This window comes from Coturnix japonica, chromosome 9 (genome assembly GCF_001577835.2).
Source record: "Coturnix japonica isolate 7356 chromosome 9, Coturnix japonica 2.1, whole genome shotgun sequence".
Taxonomy (NCBI): Eukaryota; Metazoa; Chordata; class Aves; order Galliformes; family Phasianidae; genus Coturnix; species Coturnix japonica.
Window position 1 is genome coordinate 14772901 of NC_029524.1, and position 20995 is coordinate 14793895.

The 20995-nt window shown below is 41.4% G+C and overlaps 1 long non-coding RNA gene across 2 annotated transcripts in view; it reads right to left on the reverse strand.

Annotated features, from left to right (window-relative positions):
• LOC107318136 overlaps window positions 1-20995 on the reverse strand; it is a 103237-nt gene that overhangs the window by 79746 nt on the left and 2496 nt on the right. The window lies entirely within an intron of this gene.

The window sequence follows — 20995 nt, forward strand, 5'->3', positions numbered from 1 at the left end:
TCATCTTATTCAGCAAATAGGGTATCAGGATAAAGAGACCGTGAGTATGCCAAGGGAAAGTATATCTTTTGAATTAAAGGATCGAAAACTCAGTCAGGCAGAATACTGGTCGCTCTCAAGAACATTATGGGAACTAATGAAAGAACCTGATTTCCTGCCTTATACAATTAAGTAATCAGCTGCCTTTGGTTACCCCTAACAACTTGCACAGACAAGGGGATTACTAAGCAAACAGACTGCAGCATTTCAGAATACACAGTCAACAGGAATGCTGAAATGACATGCATTCCCAGGGGAGTCACTACCTTTTCAATTTTAAGAGAAGGAAGCAGGATTATTGAAAATTTGAGAGTTGGCAGACCTTTACAGAAGTGCTCTGGCTGATGTAATGTGTGCTATCAAAGCTAAGTACAAAAATAACCCTTGCCATCTGAAGAATACTCTCCTTACTACCTATTCTCCAAGAGACAGTGAATTCCTAATCTGCTTCAAATGAAGGAATGCTTAGATACAATATAAAACTGTCTTGTTATGACCAGAAAAGGTTCCTACAATCATGCTTTCAATAAGCTGCATAACGTTGTGGCGTACCACAGTGAAAGAAATATAATATTAAACAAATGTTTCAACTACGGTTCGCATTTTTATTTCTGAAAAATCAGGAAGATATTCCTTAGACTCTTCAGAGTGACTGAGCAGTTTGCACAAGTAGAAAATAAGCAGAGTACATCCCCCCATCCCAGACACCTGTTGAGGATGTGCTTTGCAGAAGCACCCAGTGATAACCATAAATTTATTAGAGATCTGCGAGTCCAATAGAATTAGTGCTTGGTAGATTTGGGAATCAAGCCCTAAATCAACACTCTGAGGAGCAACGGAAAAAACACAGCTTAGCTTTCTCACAGCAGGAGAGCAGTATTTGGGGCTTCTTTCTCTTTATGTTAATAGACTTTTCTGCCCACTCCTCAGCTAATTGGTACTGCTGGTAGCAGGACTGCAGGCACCATAACACTTGGCAGTACTCTCTTATCACTCTGCAACCCTCTGGGGAGGGCAAGAGAAACTTCTGCTACTTTTCCATGAGGTCACTCAAACCTGTCAAATAAAACTTTGGAACTCTGCCAGGGAAAAGAGGTAACGAAGACATTCACAGTTTAAGGAGAACGAAAAGGTAATGGGAGAACGAACATGAGCCATATTCTCGTTCTAGAGTGACTGAATGCACAGTGTAAAGAAAACTCCAAATGATACACTTGTCACTTGAGAGTGTTGAATGGAGCACTAGAAGTGCTGAATGGGTAGTGCTTCAGAAATAAGGTAAATATTCACTCTGACTTGCTATTATCAGCTGAGGCACCAGAGACACTAAATAAACAGCTGTGCAGTATTGGAAATGCTTCCAAAAGTGTAAGATAAAAAACATCAGCGTTGCCAAAAGATAGAGTGGAAAAAAATCTTGTAGTTGAGAGACGTGAAAAGTGAAATTTACTGTAAAGTACATTGCCTCTCCTGGATAATAACAGTGTAATTCTCCCATACCATCTGTTCCCACCATCCCCAACCACAGGGTGATCTGGTTATACGGAAATGTTTGCTAACAACAGCACCTGGCTGCTGTTTGGAGATTTACTTCCTGCTCCCACAGCATCGACTTCACAGGGCTCAGGCATATCTGCAGGGTTGGATACAGTAATATTCAACAGTGGTGTTAAATCCAGTTCATTAACTGGGCTACAATTACTCAGTCAACATACTCGAAGCTACCCTGAAACACCACCCCTTTCTTTATAACTACCAGTCATCCTAGCAATTCATTCTGGATGGAATCAGAACTGGTTCTAAAATTTGATTCTTTAACTTTTTTTCTTTCCCCCAGTGTCCTCAGGTGTTAAGATCTGGGCAGTGAGGAACCCTGTGCTGCTGGGCAAGTGGGATTTATAAGGAGGATTACAAATCTGACATCAGAGATAGGATTAACCATCAAAATACAGCCTCAGATCTTTCTGTTGTGCTGGTGGGACATATTTAGTTGCAAAAGGATCCTGTTCCAATTCCAGAAGTACTGGACATGCCACTTAAAATTTCTTGTAATCTGATGTGTAATCTAATGCTTAAGGTCAGCCACACTGCTCTATTGAAGAAAACCAGGAGAGCAACCTTCACAAGGTACGATACTGCTGCCTCCCAGCTCAGACCCAAATCCCAAACCAGCCTCAACTCTATCTGACCAGAGCACCACAAACAAACCAAACTAGCCATAGCTACCACCTGCCTGACTTGGAGTAAAAGCAACTCATTGGTAAAACAAACCTGTTCCTCAACTTTTTTCAAGCACAGTTGGGGATACAGCATCACCCAGCCCTCACATCACTTCTAGTACACACTGCTGACTGATTTCCCAGCACATAAGAAATCTGACACTTCACCACACATAACTCCTTCTCTCCCTAGACATATTTTTGTCCCACCTGTCAATCTCCCCAATTCCATGCCACCTCTTAAACCCCCTAAAAGCATGAGCTGTGGAGCCAGCAGCCAGGAGTGACATGACCAGACTCAGATTCTTGAACATAGTTATTAGAAAGAGATCATTTTCTGCTGTTTTAACACAAAAATAAAATCAGATTGCATCTAAATCCATGCCTTAATTCTCTTCCTTCTCAGTTTACTCCTACTCTCAGTTACTGCTGTCTGTACCACCATCTTCCCCATAGTTTATGTCCATTCTGTCAAGTATGGAGATCTCACCATTATCAGAGCATCATCTTCAATTCAGAGCTTCCTCAGGAGTTGCACAACCACATTATTAACAATTTCTGCAGTTCTGCATAACATCAATATCTTAAGCCAACTTTTATCTCAGATATCATTTCCTACCACTATTCTCTAGCTACAATAACACACAGCATTCTGTTGCTATCCCCGCTATTGGGCAGAAATAACTTCTTAGCTTCTCTTTTACTATGTGATCCATTTCTCCATTGATTTGCCTTTTCTATTACAAAGATAAACCTACCTGTCTTGGCACGGTCTTTCATTGCTTATCCTTGACCCCCTCTTCAGCACAGTCATCCCAGTATACCAGCCTGCAACAACATCTGTCACATTTACACTAAAATACCTTCATGATTTCAACCACACTACCTTTGTGCTCTAGTTTCTTGCAAGCACCTGTGAACCTATTTGCTCATTCCTGTTCTTTCCCAACAACCTCACCAAAAAACAACAGGTGATGCTTTGACAACTCACATTTTGTGGCCACTGCTTTTCATGCTGGTCAGTAATATCTCATTGCTCTTCCACCTCTTTCTATCTAGAAGGATTTTAGACTTCACAAAGAGTCCAATTCTGAGACATATCGGATACTGAAGTTAAAAGAGTTTTCTACAAGATGCCAAATCAACAATAATCTGTTTATTCCTGAGATACCTGGGACTGCTTTTTGCGAATAAAAAAAGCCTAAAGAAATCAAGCATGGGAGAGGATGAAAAGGGAGGAATGAGTGACTTCAAATGCATACTGCGCAATGGTAACAGAGGATTAGAAACTCTTCAGCCCCTGCAGTAAAAACACAGCAGCAAGACCTGCACGTGTCTAGAAGGATAACTGTGATATTTGGTTATTTATAATATTAGCCCTTTTTATTAGGATAAAGTTTTTTTTTGTGTATTTTTTAATTGTAGAATTGAGATCTATAACAGTCATATGCAAAATGAAGCCTCCCTTCCCTAACCAGCATTACCACACTCATCTAGTGCTGATCTGCTGCGAAATTAACAGAACTGCTGGGTTATTGCTCAGCTCAACACATCTCTGGTATAGACAAACAAAGCTGAAGATGATGGATTGGTTGTATGCAATGCATTTGACAAGCATCAGAAAGTAGAGAGCAGGGAAGAGGAAAAAAAAAAAAAAAACCTTTACTGAAGCCACATAACCTGAGTTAATGAAATTATATTTAACTAAGGGTGTGTATTTAGACTCGATCTTACCTTGGTGACTTAGCCATTAGTAGGAATTCATTGTTTACCTCCACGATTCTTATCGGTACTTAGGCAGTGTTTGCACGTGATTTTCAACTGATTGCTCAACATGCTCTGTGTTAAACTGTTTTGAAATAAATGAAAACACAGCAAGATCACAGAGGGCTAATCTCAATTATCTAATCTGCTTAAAACTGCATGGTTTCTTTTCTTATTGAGGCAACACTACGGCTTCCTCTATGGGCAGAACTGTACTTACTGATGCCAAACCTGACATCTGTTTCTTCTTTTGCAGGAATAAAACTTTGCTACCAGTGAAATGGAAACAGTTGTTATTCCAAATTACATTTTTTAGGTCATTTGAGGATCACTCCTCAAGAGGTAATAATCCCCTATAATGATTATGGACTCCTATTGACATCCATGATCATTGTGGGCGCTTGATTTACATACACCTAAAAAAAAACAGAACACTCTGACAACCTGGTCATAGGATAAATAATGAGCTCGGTACATCTCAGGAAGCTGGATAGCTCCTAAAAGTCTTTACAGATCAAAGGAAAAAAAAAAACCTCAATATTCCATCTCAGAGTCCACATTCCTGCTGATTCCAGTGCACAGACCCATTCCAGCAACTCATAAAAAGAGCAGAAGACCAATAGAGTCCCTATAAAACTACAGGACCAACTGTCTGTAAAAACACTGGATTAAAGAAAAGTTACACGCAGGGTTTTTTGCGTGTTTTCATGCATTTAAACTGACCAGAGAGAGAGCAGCCAAAGCTCTCTCACCCAGAATGAACATGCTTTAGCCTTGTGCAACCATTTCTAAGATCTCAGCTGGAGTACTGCTGAACTTCACAGCCTAACTCCCCAACTAGCTTCAATTTTTAAGTCAAATTCTTCCTAAAACATTGTTAACAGCACTCAAGTAAAAAAGTTTAGCAGCTGAAGGGTGAATGCAGACTTCAGCAAGTTTGTGCATTAGTCTGCCGAGACCCAGTGTCTGTCATCTTCTTAGACAAGTTTACCATTGGGATACATCTTTCAAGCAGCTGGAGTCCTTGGGGCAATTTGCAAGAAAAGAACTTCTAGGAACACTTTTACTTGAACTCACATTCATATTTTTCCTTTTTCTAGGTCAACCGCTATCTATCCTGCATTGCACCAGGTACTACCATTGTATTCTATGGTCCTCAGAACAAGTTTCCATCAGTAATAGCCAGGTAAGTATATTGCAAGAATCAGAATAAGCTATTTTAACAAGTGAAAAACATTCATTCCAAAAACTTCCGAACATCTAATTTTGCAATGTGTGTCTAAACATAGCTGCTCCTTCCACTCCTTGCATTTTGATCTCCCCTAACACACTGTTCACCATCCAGCACCCAAATGCCTCTACAATTAGACTCAGACATGTTTTCTTTCAGAATTTGTGACTATCCACTGCTTCTCCAAGACTCAACACAAGCACCACACACACACAGGCATTGCCACTGAGGGAATAATCAGCATTCAGCACAGAGACCCTGGAGAAGGCCATTAGAGCAGCGGGAGCTGGAGCAGCACTGGCATTTTCATTACAGCACACGCTGGTGAGGAAGGGCCTGTCTCAAGATGGAGCAATTGAATGGCAAAAAGACTCCGTAGGTTTGCTTAAGACTTCCTGAAGTCTCAGCACTCTCCTGATGACCTCCCCTTTGAGACAGATCTTTATTATAGCTTTTTAGCCAGGAGTTCAAAGAAGTTGCACTGACAAAATAAGAGAGATGATTCTATCCACGCCCCAGAGCACAGCTTGCCAGAGTGGTTTGGAATTATCTGGCAACCTTTTCTTCTCCCATACAACAACATGAATACTCAATCAAGAAGCAGAAACGAACATAAAGGTTTAGAGACAATCCCCAGCTAAGCACCGACATTTGCATGCTGTCAGAATTATTTGAACTTCTTGAATCTGCAAAGTGAGGTTGCCTCTTTACTAAGAACCACCACTGATTATGTTCCTTATGACATACTCAGATGAAGAAAATTTGAATCGATGATTTCCCCTCCCCTGATATGATGCAATTTAGTAATAAGAAAACTATATTCAAATAATAAGTCAAGAGGGGGGGAAGGGGAAAGCAATACTGAAATGTATATGTATTTTCTTACAACCAAATGTATAGAATGATAGCACTTTACAAAACCCCACCACTACTGAAAAACAAAGCATTGCCAGTCTGAACACTAAATCAGGAGAGGTTTCTGCCTTAACACTCCATAAAGCCATTCGATGGTCCTATTTTGTAAGAACTGTCTAGTATACTACTATATACTACTGTACTAGTAACTTGACTGCATATCATTAGATAAGACTAACCTTTTAACTGCTCAATTCTTCACAGAACCAACAGTGCTTTAGCTTTATTGGCAAGTATCTGGCTTGTCTGCATATAACCAATTTGAGACATGGCTATAACACGAGCAGAGGCCTGTACTGGAAAGTCTTAATTGGTACAGGTCAATAGTAACACATCAAATCCAGGCTGGCAACATAAACATACAAAATATTAAGTGAAAGTGTCCTTGAGATTCTAAAACTAAGGAAAATTAAAGCACACCTTCCCAATAATCATAAGGTGAAAATATCTAAAAAGAAAACCCTGCACCCCTCCCCATTTCTGCGCACACAGCAAAACAACTGCCTGATCTACAGCAGGGAAAAAAAATAAATAAAAAGAAAAAAAAAAAAAAAAAAAAAAAAAAAAAGAAAAAAAAAACAAAAAAACAACAACAAGAATTTTGCTTAAAAAATGTGAATTAAGAACTGATCAGTTTGAAGACAATTTTGTTTTAACAGATGCTAAACAACATCACCGGAGCCAAAGCTGAGCATTCAGTTGTAATAAATATGGACACAGCAGTAAGATTTCCATAAGCAGCCCAGATCCTAGAATCTTGTGGTTATTTAAGAATCCAATCTAAAAGCACACATATCTCACCAGTATGGGCAAAATAGTATTTTCAGCTCAGTTTCATTACTTTGAAACACCTGGCTCATGGCAGATAAACAGTTCAGGTTGACCATAAGCACTGTGCTATTTTTCTGTCTGAGCACAGGCTCTGAGCACACTTCTCTGCCAGAAAGGCCTCCTGACTGATTTCTGGAGATACTCAGCCATTATTTTCACAGAGCACCACAAGACATCTTTGCACGAGGGGAGCAAAGTAGCCTGACAGAAACAGGAATCTTCCTCTACCGCCAGCAGGAGAGGAAGACCATTTCTGTAGCTTTTGTGGAACCTCTGAGGGGGAGTGCTGCCTCTGCTCTGCCTTTGATGAACAAGGCAATACGCAACTTACTTTGGCAAAACTCAGATTTAGTTTTGACAAGCTGCTTATTCATTTACCTTTCAGAACTGAGCTTGCACCTGCTCACACCCATTGACAGGCAGTCCCATGATTCGCTCACCAGCAAAGTAATTCTGAGACTATTACCTCAACCAGATGAAGACTGACTTCTGACCCAAATATACTGCAGCACAATTCTTCAGTTCCTTCCTTGCAAATGAGCCTGACAAGCACTGCTTAAGGTCCAAACTAAGTTACGCAAACAAGAGCACAAACAGATAAAACTGGAAATAACAAACTTAACTATTATGAGGCCGTACAGGCAATGCAATAGAAAAGATGAATTTACCATTAAAGAAAACCCTGAACAACACACGTAACACGTATCCCACACAAACCAAAGACAATAGTTCCTCAGGCAGAAGGGCTGTATTGACGCCAGCATGAATATACTCTTTTTTCCCTCCCCTCAATTCCAGAATACACTTATTGTAAGGACCAGCCTCAGGTGGTGATGGGAAGATTCCCAGGTTCTATTGCTGAGTAATTAGGTGACCTTGAGCAGAAAGATTCACTTAGTGCACAGTGTCTCCATTTACCTATTGTAGGATAGGTATATAATCACAAACTCTTACCAACAGCACAGAAGGGTTGTGAGGCTTAATTAATTTTTAAATGCTTCAAGGTCCTCAGCTGCATAATGGCAATCTTTATTAATTAAGTTCTATTTATTGGCTATCACATCCCTTACTTATGTAAATACCAATCATTATCTTTATAGCAGCTCTACACATTTTTTTTTAATCCTTTAATTTTTTGCCGCATCGTAATCCAAAAACTAATATTTCTGATCTTCTAGAACTGTCTGATGGGGGGAAGACGGACAATGGCACATCAGAACTCTGCATAAAGGGGTCACATTTGCTCACCCACTGTAGTCCTTCTCTGGGAGAGGTATATAGGAAGGCCACCATTTAAGAAGTTTGGCGGACTACCACATCTGGAATCTGAGCAGTGTGAACAAGTTGGTATGGCTGTGGTTAGGAATTATTTCTCCCCCCTCTTCCAAGTCATAATCTGCTCACAGGCTCATTTTGCCATTTGCTCCTCACAAACAATAAATAGGATATCACCGGTCTGTTTAAACACTGCAGTTCTTCCCAAAACAATTAGCCTCATTAACATACTGATTAGCGCTACTAAATGCCTTTTAAGATCAGGTTTAAAACACGGTCTTTCTAATGCAAAGCTCAAAAATAGCTGTTATGCATGACCTGGCCATTGCACTGGTGGAGGCGATGTAAGAAAACACACAGGCTCCTACCCAGCTCCTTCCACAAGGAGCTTCCATTTAAGCCACGGTCACAGCTTCATAGGAACACAGCCAGGATTTTACCCACTAAGTTTAAAATAAAGCAGTATGTAGAGCAGCATTATGAGATTCAGGGTCTTAGTTGGAAGCGCGAGTACACGAGGCTTGGTTCCACCTTAATATAAGTAAAAACGAAATGACAGATTCTGTATTAGCAGCCAGAGAAAAGAGGAAGGGAGAAGGAAGAAAATTAATCAATGAAACATCATGGAAAAAAAATAGACGTATTGTTCTATTTTTGGATATACATTCAGTTCTTTGGGGAAGCAGGGGAAAAATGCACAAATCGCTTTCCTTCTGACAGTTCCAGGTGATAACAGAAGTAATGTTCTTTATGCAAGAAAACGAAGCAGCTGTTGTCTATCAAAAAAAAGGAGTGAGCATTGTCTTAGGCAGTAACACCTGATCTATCATTAATCCTTTCATCAGAACAGACTTTAAATATATTGACAACTTCAAACAGAAAATGACAATGTAAAGGCTCTTTTAAACTCCCAGGGGAAATCCAGAACTATGGGTGAAGCTACCATTAAGGAGGAAAAAATGAAAATACACTAAATTATGTTTCTTTACAACTGCCCTAAATTAGTTGTCATTAGTTAGCTGTTATATGTGTCAGTATAAACAAATTGTCGGGTCCTTAACGAGCTCAACTCTGCCAAACATCTGAGAAGCCTGTTTGGAAAGGGATACCCCAGCTTGGGAGCATTTGGAAGCAACTCTCAAATCAGCAAACTCCGTCAGAAAGATAACTCACTTGAAAATGATATAATTACTTTCAGTTTGTTTAAAGCCAAGGAAAAGTTGACACAGTGATAAAAAGGAGGGTGGGGGGAGGGCAAGAGGAGAAGGGGGGAAAAAAAGGAGTTACTTTATACTGCTTGAAATTGGGCTGTTCTGAGGCCGAGGACCCGAGCTTATTTGAAGAAAGATTATCTTGACAAATTGGATAAACATTTTGTGCATGACAGGACGCTGATGGAGAGTCTGTTCTGCAAGCACACCTGGGGGATAGTTTGCTTAGTGTGTGACCAAGGCGTTCAGCTAACCCCAGTCCTCCCAGGGCACTTTGTTTACTGTGTGACAGGTAGAGGCAGATCCTGAGTCGGGCCCTGGTTCCTGCAGACCTTCCAAGATGCATTTTGCTCCCTCCCCCTTGGGATGGATACAGCTTGGCTAGACTAGGCCACAAAAGGCTCCTCCAGACTTCAGTAAATAGTTCGCGTTTCAGGAAACCCTGCAGGCTGGTGTGCCCCAGGCCAACAAGTGAAAAACTCACACGAAGCATCTCATCTCCATCCCTTATCTGTCAGCATTCACTGGAAGGAACCACTCTAATAACCTGAGAGAAGCCAAAGCTGAAAGCCACCTATAACCAAACTATTGGTTAATTTGCAGGGTAACGAGCCTTGTCTGCGTAGGTTCTTCACCCTCACACATCAGAAAATGGGGATACAAAACAGACAGTGCAGGGTTTTGCTCTGCCTTCACTTTCATGTCAGACACTGATGACCAAACATGATGACCACCATGCACATTTTTGCCTTTAAAAAGAACTGGTTCAATCAGGAATTAGACCTCCAGATTTTCATTTGCTTTCAGTTTCTCTGAGGTTGTTGAAGTCATCCAGCTCTCAAGCCCCTCGGTGTTCTGGAAAGCATTTCAAAGCCCTCCATTCACCTGCTGGGGTATTTTCCCACCAGAGGAGCTTACAGTCATTTCCTTCCTCCAAAGCACTTCACAGAGCTGGGAAGTCAGAAATGGAAGAGAGGAATATTCCTTGGGCAAAGGAAGGATCAATGTGGGATTCAATTCACCTCAGGGTGGTACAAGGCAACCTCCTGAGGAGGTCAGTAACAGCTGGTCACCACTGAGATGGGATGCCTAATATTTGGGTGGTTAAACTGGAGGGGGATGTATACCATCTGCAGTGACCTGAATCAAGCACACACCAGCACCCTGCCCCCTGGAAACAAGATCAGCACTGAATTTAGAGACTTGGGGGGAAGGGGGGGGGGGAAGAGAAAAGAATAATGAAAAAAGAACAGTATACAAGGAAACTGGATCAGAAAGCAAGATCTACTGCATGTTCAACATCGAGAGCAAGGGATGCAAATGTGCAGCTAGGATGTAAAACAGTTACATCACCCCAAACCCTGACCTCTGCCCTGCCAAATCTATTCCATGTCTGGAGACAGTTTATTTCCTCTACCAATCTTATTCATAGAAAACTACATGGGAAGATTAAAATTAGGTACCTGAAATGAACAACTTGGATTTGCACTTCAGCCATCAGCCATGGGGAATAGCTGTTTTAAATGGGACTAGCCTGTAGTGCTTCTACCACAGAGGCAGCAAGGCACTGGTGACTTGTCACACAGTACAGGAAAGTCAACACTGCTCACTGGCCCAGGGCAGGACCAGAGAGCTGTGCCTGGTATTTATCCTGAGTGCTACAACAGGGCCAGTTTCTAAAGCAAGTGTCAGCCACTGCTACCACTCTGCAGTAAATTATTCTTCTTCCTTTCTGACCAGTAGTGATGAGCAAACAAAATAAAGGCAGAGCTGTGTAAGGCTGTGTCACCTAACAGATCTAATTTAAAAGCCACAGAAGCTGCAAGGAAACACTGCCAAATACACAGAAGTGTTTGATAGACTATTTTTAACTGGGGTAAGGAAGAGCCTACACTGATTTTTGCCCCTCAAACTTGTCAAACCGAACCTTGCAAAACAGCTGTGTTCAAAAACAGCGTAGTAGTAAAAGATGCAGCAAAATTACTTTCCTCCAGCAGCATTTTTGTCTGGGTGATTTACATTCCTACATCTGCTCAGGCAATACACCCCAAAGCCAACATGCATTTCTCTTGCAATTTAGAACAATAACCCATAATAGTATCAAGATAGTGCTCCTTGTGTGAGATATAAATGAGTGGATAGAGATAAATGATCTCCATCCAGAAAGAGAAATGTGAACCTTCGTAAGCAGGCTTGGACTCAGCAAGCAAAAACTGACATTGGAAAGTGATTAGAAAACAGAGTTGAATGATAGGAAACAAATATTTTCCAGGATGTAACAGCCTAAGGAACACTACCACAAAGCTGATGAGTTCCTGGAAGTATCTCCAATTTGCCCCAGGGTATATTTAGCTGATGAGAAATGTTCCTGTGATGCAATCCTAGCAGTTTCTATTTCATTAGTTGAGCATGTTGTCAATATCCTGACAGGAGGGATTTTTCTTTTCAGGTTGACTGAAACAGTTAGGACACTATTTCATTCCAATTCATACAGTTATTAGTAAAAAGCAGTTTTCCTTATTTGCCCATAACACTATACTGCACACACAAAAAGAACAATGGTTGTCAAAGCCAAAGTTGGCCAAGCAGGAACATTCCAACGTTAGAACACACATGATGATGTGAACCATTGTGCTCAGCCACGAGTGCTCTGCAGCCAGAGCATCTCTGTTTACAGGAAGAAATCCAAGCTGCAGAGGAAACGGTGACTTTGCAGGCTTACAGAAACTGCCAGGCATAGCTGGGAAAAATCTCAAAAACAAAGAAAAACACCCCAAACATGGAAAAACCATGCAAAAATCATTCTGAGGATAAAAGTGACTTGAATCTTCACACAGAATTCCCCTCCCGCTCCCCTTTTGCGGTATCCTGACAAAACTTCCAACAGGAATTAAAGAAAACCAAAGACATTTTAGTCTCAGGAATAGTCTTCCCCTTCCCTTCCAAGCAACACCCACATTTCTCATGAACACACACTTGTGGTGCTCAACATGAGCTCAGGCTGGACAGCAGTAACTCATGGCCCTGAACACGGATTAGATGGACTTGAGCATAATGGGACCTTCCACCAGCACAATTACCGGACTCCAGGGAGACATAATTATATTTGCAAAACTAGGTCTTACTTTCCAGAAATAGATCTTACCTGATTCTTAAAAATAGGGCAAAGAACGATGCCAGCAGGATGTCTGCAAACAAGCTCTCTCCATTTAGTCCAAGAGCAAAGATCAATGAAGTCACAGCATCCCAGTTTACTTTCAAAGTTTTAAAACTATATTTTTAAAGCCTTTGTGGGACTGCTGACTCCATTTAGTTTATCAATTAAAAAAAAAAAAAGAAAAAAAAAACGGAAAAATGACACACAACCTTCCAATTCTTTTGCTGCCTGCTCCACCTCAAGTGGGTTTGACAGTGTGTACTTATACCTGCGCATCACCCCTATGTAATTTAGAACACAATCTGTACTGTCACATGAAAGTTCATTTCTGACCCATATTTTTTCCAAATACTTTATGACTGTAATCCTAAACACAACATTCATGGCTGCAATTGTTAACCTCTCTCCTTTTACTCCACAGGTGCATCATCCCAGAATATCTATCAAAGACCAAAGACAACCCAGTCTTTATAGCAGAAGCAGCCCAAGCCCCATTAGCTGGGTAGGCAGACACTTCTTGCACAGAGTATAAGAAAACCATTGTTTCATTTCTGAACAGAAAAGAGCCTGCACTGCACAGAGGAAAGTTCTGACATGATGTAGATTTAGAAGAGCCCAAAAGAGAGCAAGGGGCAACACAGCTTCTGCTGGGCTGGATATAAGCCCTTCCTCCCCAAGCAGGGCACGCCTTCTGTGGAAGCAAAACCCTGTCATGATGATCACCAGAGACACAATTGTGTTGGCTGGTGGGACAGAAAATGGGGGAACACCTGGCAAAGCATCCGCTCTGAGTACAAAAATAGACTCCTGCTCTTGTGCCCAAGGACATGAATATGCAGATATTTGCTTTCACTCAGAGTGCTGTTTCATGTTCTGATATTTTGCAACTAAAACTACATAAACAATCTGTAAACCACTCTGTAATCTTGTTAACAAAAGCCTACTGTGAGTCAATGCTAAAACAGAGTCCAAGCAGAAATACTATAATTTCCTGGTGCCTTTAAAAGCCAAATGCCATGATCTGATAAAAAGCCACACAAATCCTCAAGCAAGTAGCTCATTTCAGTTTATTCCCACATATGGTGATGGACAAGATGCTTTGTACACTGTCTCTGCAAAGCAAATGCTTGTTTATGTCAGGTCATGTTCTCATTGGAGTGCTGAATTAGTGCACAAGTAGGATGGGCAACTTGTTGCTTAGGGCACCATCTCCCCCATCATTTTGAGATTAACAGAACTATTAGGCATTCTATAAAGATAATTTTGTAATGATACAAGAGAATTCATTCTGCATAATTTGCAGGCAGCATAGATATTAAGCTATAAGTAGACAATATTTACATCATAGGAGGCAGAAACAGTGAGACTCCAATTTAAGCCAGAAAACCTTGAATCAAGAAGAAGAATCTTCTTTTTTATTTTTTTCCAAACCAGCGTTTGCCATAGGGAAGCTTTTTTAACACCTCCAAATACATCTATCCAATAAGCACTGAGATATCCTTTGAGACACTTCACTAATAGTTATCAAAGCCAACGAGAAGCTTTCACTCTCATTTTCAGAAGTGCCATTTATTTCAGTTCTGGAGCCAAGTTCTATACCTGAGGTCATTTCGTTTTGGATAGGGATGAACTCATCAGTATCAACCTACTGCCCTCCAGACCCCATTCTTGCATTGCTGTTCAGCCCCCAACAGAAGTGTGCTAATAAGACAACGAAAAAACTATCTTGTTATAACACTATCTGAAATATTGACCCAAGAAGTGTGCTTCATAAATGCACATCAGTCCCCTCTGCACAGTGGACAGCAGGGGGCCTGGAGGTGCTGAGGAGAGGCACTGAAGCCAGCTTCCAAACTGCACATTGATAAATCCTAAGAATATCACACCAGCCACCTGCACACACATTAAGTCACACCTGTATGCACTATGAAGGACTCACAAGAAGCCAAGGATGACTTTAAATGCAGGGGAGCAAGCTCTCTCCTCATCCATCCAGAATTTCAGATCCCTCTCACTCTTTCAACCATTCTATGCTGGCCAGGAAGAGCCTCAACACAATCACAAGGTCCACCTCAAGGTCCTCCCTTTGGCCTGGAAATCCACAAGTAACTATACTGCTTACCTCATTTCATCAATTCTTTCCATGCACTTATATACACATGCACATACTCTGCTGAGTGTCCCAGTAGCTAAAACTTACCCTGTATCAAGAGTGGCATCTATGGTAGGGGAGCAAAAATAGAATGAGGTATTAAAAAAGGGTTGGTTTTGAACGTAGGCATTTCACATTCGATGCTGTCTGCTTGAGGCTGCAAACCCAGCTTTACCCGAAGTCCAGGTGCCAATACAGACAGGGCTCTCAGCTTGCTTTGATATATCCCAATACCACTGATAATTCATTCTGCAAGCACTCAACTCTCACCTTCACAGGCTAACATAAATAAATGTTAGAATAGTCATGTGTTATTCTCATTAACAACCAAGACAACAGTCAATATAGTAAGTTCTCTTATAGTATTTAGTGCATACATACCTAGATGCCAACAAAGCACTTCAACACACACTGAACTCCCTTCCTTTTCACCTAAATTTAACTGCAACATTTACCTTCAAGCAGTGTTAAAAAGTTATCCTAAAGAAGAGTAAGTAATTTAAGCCACGTGTATGAGGGCACTGGTGAATTAGGACCACAAGGCTGAAATCTCAGAGAGTGACAGAAACTGGGCTTTGTTGTTTTTTCCTCCAAACCCCTAGATTAAGTTCCCTTTAGATAAAAAACACCTAAATGAAGTATAACATTTGCCATCAGAACCCACTTTCAGATTATTTTGTTTTTCTTTTGCATAAGCCCGCAACTTCCACATAATCCGCAAGCAAATAGCTCTATTCTGTAGATTAGAAATTATAAAGGACCATGTAATCAGCTGACAAAAGAACTGAAAACAAGCCCAGAGGAAACGCAGAGCTGCAGGCTCACAATGCGTAGCTCTGTCAGCCGCCCACTCCTGCACCAGATCCTCCTGACGTTTCTTGTGTCACGACTGGACTTTATGAATGGGACCGTAGGATGTTTGCTGGTGAATAATCAGCAAGGGAAGGGGCACAGCATCACGGACAAGGGGTCTGCTTCACTGTCTGCTGACCAGAGCCAAGCAATTCGTTCACTGCTTTCTCCAGCCACCAACTAAGAATCACAGCTCAGCACTGTATTAGAGGATGAATTGTTGCTCATTTCTGAACAATGACGCTTAAGAAATTAAGCTATTGTAACCTCAGATAAACTGCTCATGCTTTTATTTAGTTTGCATGCATCTAAATGTTTAGGTTCTTACACAGTGTCATCAACACTTCTACCGGCAGCTCTGCCTCACAGTTCAACATCTGTCTGTCTATTACTCAGTCTTCAGAACAGAATTGTTTCTTCCTCCCTCTATATTTTTTATATCTATTTAATCAGAAAATATTTTTACTTTGCCTATTCATCTCACATTTGCCCAACTACTGATATTTCTACTGCAAGTGAAGCTGAAATCCAAACCAATCCCATTGTAAGCAAAACTTCCCCTAATCTGATGGTAAACAACGAGCATTTCTCCAGCCATTCCTCCTCTGACTTATCAGTCAGGTTGATGGATGTTTAGCACTTACCTTAATGCAAATTTTTGCTTTAGCTAACATTTGGAGAAGCAGAATCAATTACAAACTGGAGATTACGGGGCTGATGAGCTTTCACGCTATTGCAGTTGACCATGCAATTGGGTTTCTAAGTGACAGACACCACAAGACCACCTCAATTGGGCAAAATCCTTCTCACATTTCCACATATCTGACTTTATCTCCATTCAGCACTCATTTCCCTCCTTTTGATTTGTTTAATGAGCTGTTTGAGTGCGTGTACGTACATATGTATGTGCTTTCTCTTAATGAAGGGACTCCTGCACTGGGGGTGCTTTCAGCACCACATCTGCTGGCACAGCTTCCAAGACATCTGCAACATTGCCCATGGACTGGGAATGTCCAGATGTGGATGCACTGCCCAAAGGAAGACATGAGAGGCGGTAGAGGGCTGGCGATTATCAAAGCCATGCCTTTACTGGGATTCCTTTCCTGGGAATCACTTAAAACAATTAGCAGTCCTTGCTATCACTATTAGAATCACTGGTGCTCAAAAACCAACAAAAAAAGAAAAAAAAAAAAAAAGCAAGCCTATACCTGATGTTGACCAGCAGAGGTGGGAAAGGACCAACACTTGACAGAATCAAGCTCAGCAATAAAGGTAGCAAGCATTTAACTCATCCCAAAAGGCCTCAACTATAGAGCAAATGAGTATCTCCAGGGGGAGAAATCCTATTAAAATTTAAGCAGGTAGATGGCACATGAAAGTAGGAGTTTTCCAATTAGCTAACTGTCTCTAGCCCGGAGCCAGTCTCAAGTATTCTTTAAACAGTGATGCTCCAATTCACATCTGTCAGCTGGAATATTTACATCTTTGTAATTATTAGAACTGCCTGATCTCCAGAGCAGCAAGTGAGCTGGGGCACTCTGAGCCCATTCCATTCCATCAGCGACTGGTTAGCTTCAGAAAGCTGAAGAGCTACAGATGCCACGTTTCTCACAGTTTGTATCTTATGCTTGTCCTCTCTGCTACTGTGACTGTGTTGCACCATCTGCCCCACTGATTACTTTGCCATCAAAAGTGAGCTGGCATTATAATACTTCCCTCCTCTCTACTGAGAGACTTCCAGAACCTCTGTGCCCTACAGTCTGCTGCCACAAGCCTTGTGGAAACTCGAAGCTTCTTACCACTAGGGGAGCTTTGGTTGAAGTTGAACAAAAGCATCAGGAGCTGCTGAGATAAAGATAGTATCTTTACCTGGGCCTTAGCCACATATTGCTGTGCTGGAAACCCAACATCCACAGCAATGCTGCAGAGAATCATAGAATTGTTAAGGTTGCAAGAGACCACATGCAATAGTTTTCCAGCAGTTGTTTTCATAGCATATTTTCTCACTGCATCACCAGTTCCAAGGCATGCACCTACTGGGGAACCTGGGCTGGCAATGCACCACAGCAGTCAGGACCACATGGAGATGGCAGATGCTGAATCTCCTGCTAGTTATATTTGCAGTGAAAAATGTTTACCCTTTGTGTGTTCCTCCCCAGGAACAACACAAATGTGGGCTCGGGTTTTTTTAAGACACACTTGGATAAGTGCAAACACATCTCTTTTGTAATCAGCCTGGGCTGACCCTGTTTAGCCTGAGGTCAACGACCAGTGGCATCTGACCTGCTGAAGTTAATGCGGCAGAACAATGGGAGAGGGTTGGCAAGGCCTTATCCTATTACCTTTTTGATACCAAATTAATTGTTTTTCTCCTTCTCAATGATTCTCTGACCTTTCAGCTATATGTGTTGCTGGCACAGAGTGATGGATTAAATTCAAGCAAGTACATTTCTCAACGTTGTCTCACAGATTTGGAAGTTATGCCTTCCTTTCAGTACTAAGAGGTTTAAGAATGCCCTTATGATTGGAACCCCATTTGATAGTTAAAGAGAAAGAAGATCCAAAATATTAAACAGTTTGCAAGCAGTAGAAGAAAAAAAATATATATAGATCATACATTACCAAAAAACTCACAGTAATAATAGACAGATATCCCCTATAAACCACAGGTAGGCAAATCCAGGTGCCTGATATAGCCTTAATTGGTGATGCTTTGTTAACTGACAATGCCTCATTAATCAGCAAACCCAAATGCATTACTAGTAGAATAAATTTAATTAGTCATACTAATATTTTCCAGAAGGAGAAAATCCCCACACTATTGCCCTTGGATGAAAAGAGCTTGCATAGAATAGCTTTTCATCCTGGACACATCTTTCACTTGATTAAGTTTTTACTTCCTAGTAGTTGGGCCACTTCACTGGATGGAATATACTGAGATGATGCAGTGCAACTAGCACCACACTACAAAATAAAGGTGAAGGAAATCAGTTCAGGTTCCCCTGTCCCACCCCCATTCCATGTGTCAATTAAAGCGATCAAGTCTAGAAATGTGAACCTAAAGCTTAAGACGTGACATTTGCCTTTAGTTGACATAAAACATCAAGGCACCGAGGCCAAATGCACATTCCTCACTTGGCTCAGTTTGGTGTAGACACGCTGGTCTCCCCTATCTCACACAGCTCACAGAACAGGAACCATGAGTTCAAATAGTTCACCTTCAGACTCCATCAACTAAAGGAAATAGAATTTCATAGTTATCTCAGGACAACACAAAAGCTTCTACTCAATTAAATCAACAGGGCCTCCGAATTACAACCTCAGTCCCTCATGCTCCTGAAATACACATTATTAAACCAATAAAACAAATACACGTTATTCTGATTTAAGCCATATTAGAACATTAGAAGAGGGCCACTGGAAAGCATCATATTGGTGGTGCCACTGAGTGACTTCACTTATTCAACAAACTTAAATATTCTCTCAGTTCATGCTTCAAATACAGATGATTAAGCATACATATTAGCAAGATGAAGAGCAAAGGATTTCCTATGACAGCTCTGCTTGAAAGTGACAAAAAATGACTTAGGGAGAAATTGGTAGAGAGGTAGTAAGAAGCTAATCTTGTTATAACGATTAAGGATTCCAGAAAATGTGTGTGTGGAATGGGGGTGGGGGGGGAGTTGGTAATCAGTTCAAATTTTCTTCAGCTTTTCCAAAAACACACATACCTACACTTAACCTCCAGTAAGAACAAGCACAGCAGTTTCCGTTTCCAGAACAATATACTAGACTTACGCCAGAGCAGAATTTCAGAGCAGTATATTCAGAAATCCCAGAACCAAACTAATGTGACATTCGTAACTGATAAGAGGAGTTTCATGAAGTGGCAAAACATCACCTTCACATTTGTCTTTTGGGTCCAGATATTGTACAAGCAATAAACACAACTGCCAGCCCATGCAAGTCTTCAATATATTAAGAGAAACCTTGTGCTAATTACAGCTCTCCTCAGTGACAGCACAGACACAAAGAGTTCACCCAGCATCACCCATTGGAGAGGGCCCAGGAGCTCAGCTGGGTGCACCAGGCTGGGACTGCACACAGTGAGCCCTGCGAACACTTCCCGTGGCAGAGGGGGTAGCCTTTAGAAAGAGGTCAATATTCTGGTATAAAAAAAACGCTAAAGAAAACTGTGCTGATATCACCAGATGATCTCTTGATTAGAGAGAAAGAGCAACTCTATATCTCATTTGGATCATAAGTTCAGTTACATCATTGCTTTCTTCAGGTCCATTTTAAAATACCCACACCCAGTCAACTCTGCTCATGATCGTTTTCCCAGTGCAACACCACAAAATCTTCTGATGGAGTTTTGGTTAAACACACAGTTCAGTCATTCCCTTCACATGCCACTACCAATACAGAAGCACCAGGGCCCAGGGAGAGACCACCTCCCTAAGCTTCTCCATCCACACTGGGTCCCCTTCCAATGCCACTCTATTCAGATCACAGCTCACCTGGCATTCAGCTTCAAAATAAACCTGCACCACATCAGCATCCTACTTCCCCTGCCCTCAGCTTTCAATTACTGACTTTAAAGGTACAACCTGAATCCATGCGGTTCAAAATGACCTTGTTACACCTTGCAGGGCTCTCATACTGCGGCTCAGAGTATAAAACCTCAAAACATGACTTTGCTCTAAGCCCCTGCAGCAAGGGACAAGCCTCAAGCTGTTTAAGTCTTTAAAGGTACATCCAAAGCCAACATGGGAGCTGCAGAGAAGGATCTGGGAGCCCGGCTCCAGCAGCTTCCAACAAGGTATTTAAACCTTCCTGCCTGTTAAATGTTTTTAATGTTCATTTCCTGAACTCCAAGCAGCAATAACCACTCTTTGTTATAGCATCACATTAGTCATTATTAAAGTCATTATAGAAGTTAATAAGTTATGCACAGATGAAGAGCCCAACACAGCTCACACGCAGCACTTAATTCAACTCTTTTTCTTCAGTTTCTTCCCTGCTGTTGGGAAAAACAGACACCCTTTTTTGATATGGCCCTTACTCACACACCCACACGGCTGCCTGGTGCCCAGCACACAGCTGTGTGGAGCAGCACTTCAACGAGAGTTCAGGGCAAGATGCCTTCACCCCCACTGCCTTCATTTGGGGTAGAGAAAGAGCCTACTCTTGACAGCCTCCTGCAGCACAGCCCATTCCCATTGAGGGTAACCACACAGCCTAAGGATACATGTTAGCTTAGATGTTACCAAAGCGGCAAACATTGTCTTACTCTGAGTCAGTTACAAAACAACGCTGCTCTCCCGGAGGAGGAGCACATGAGAACAC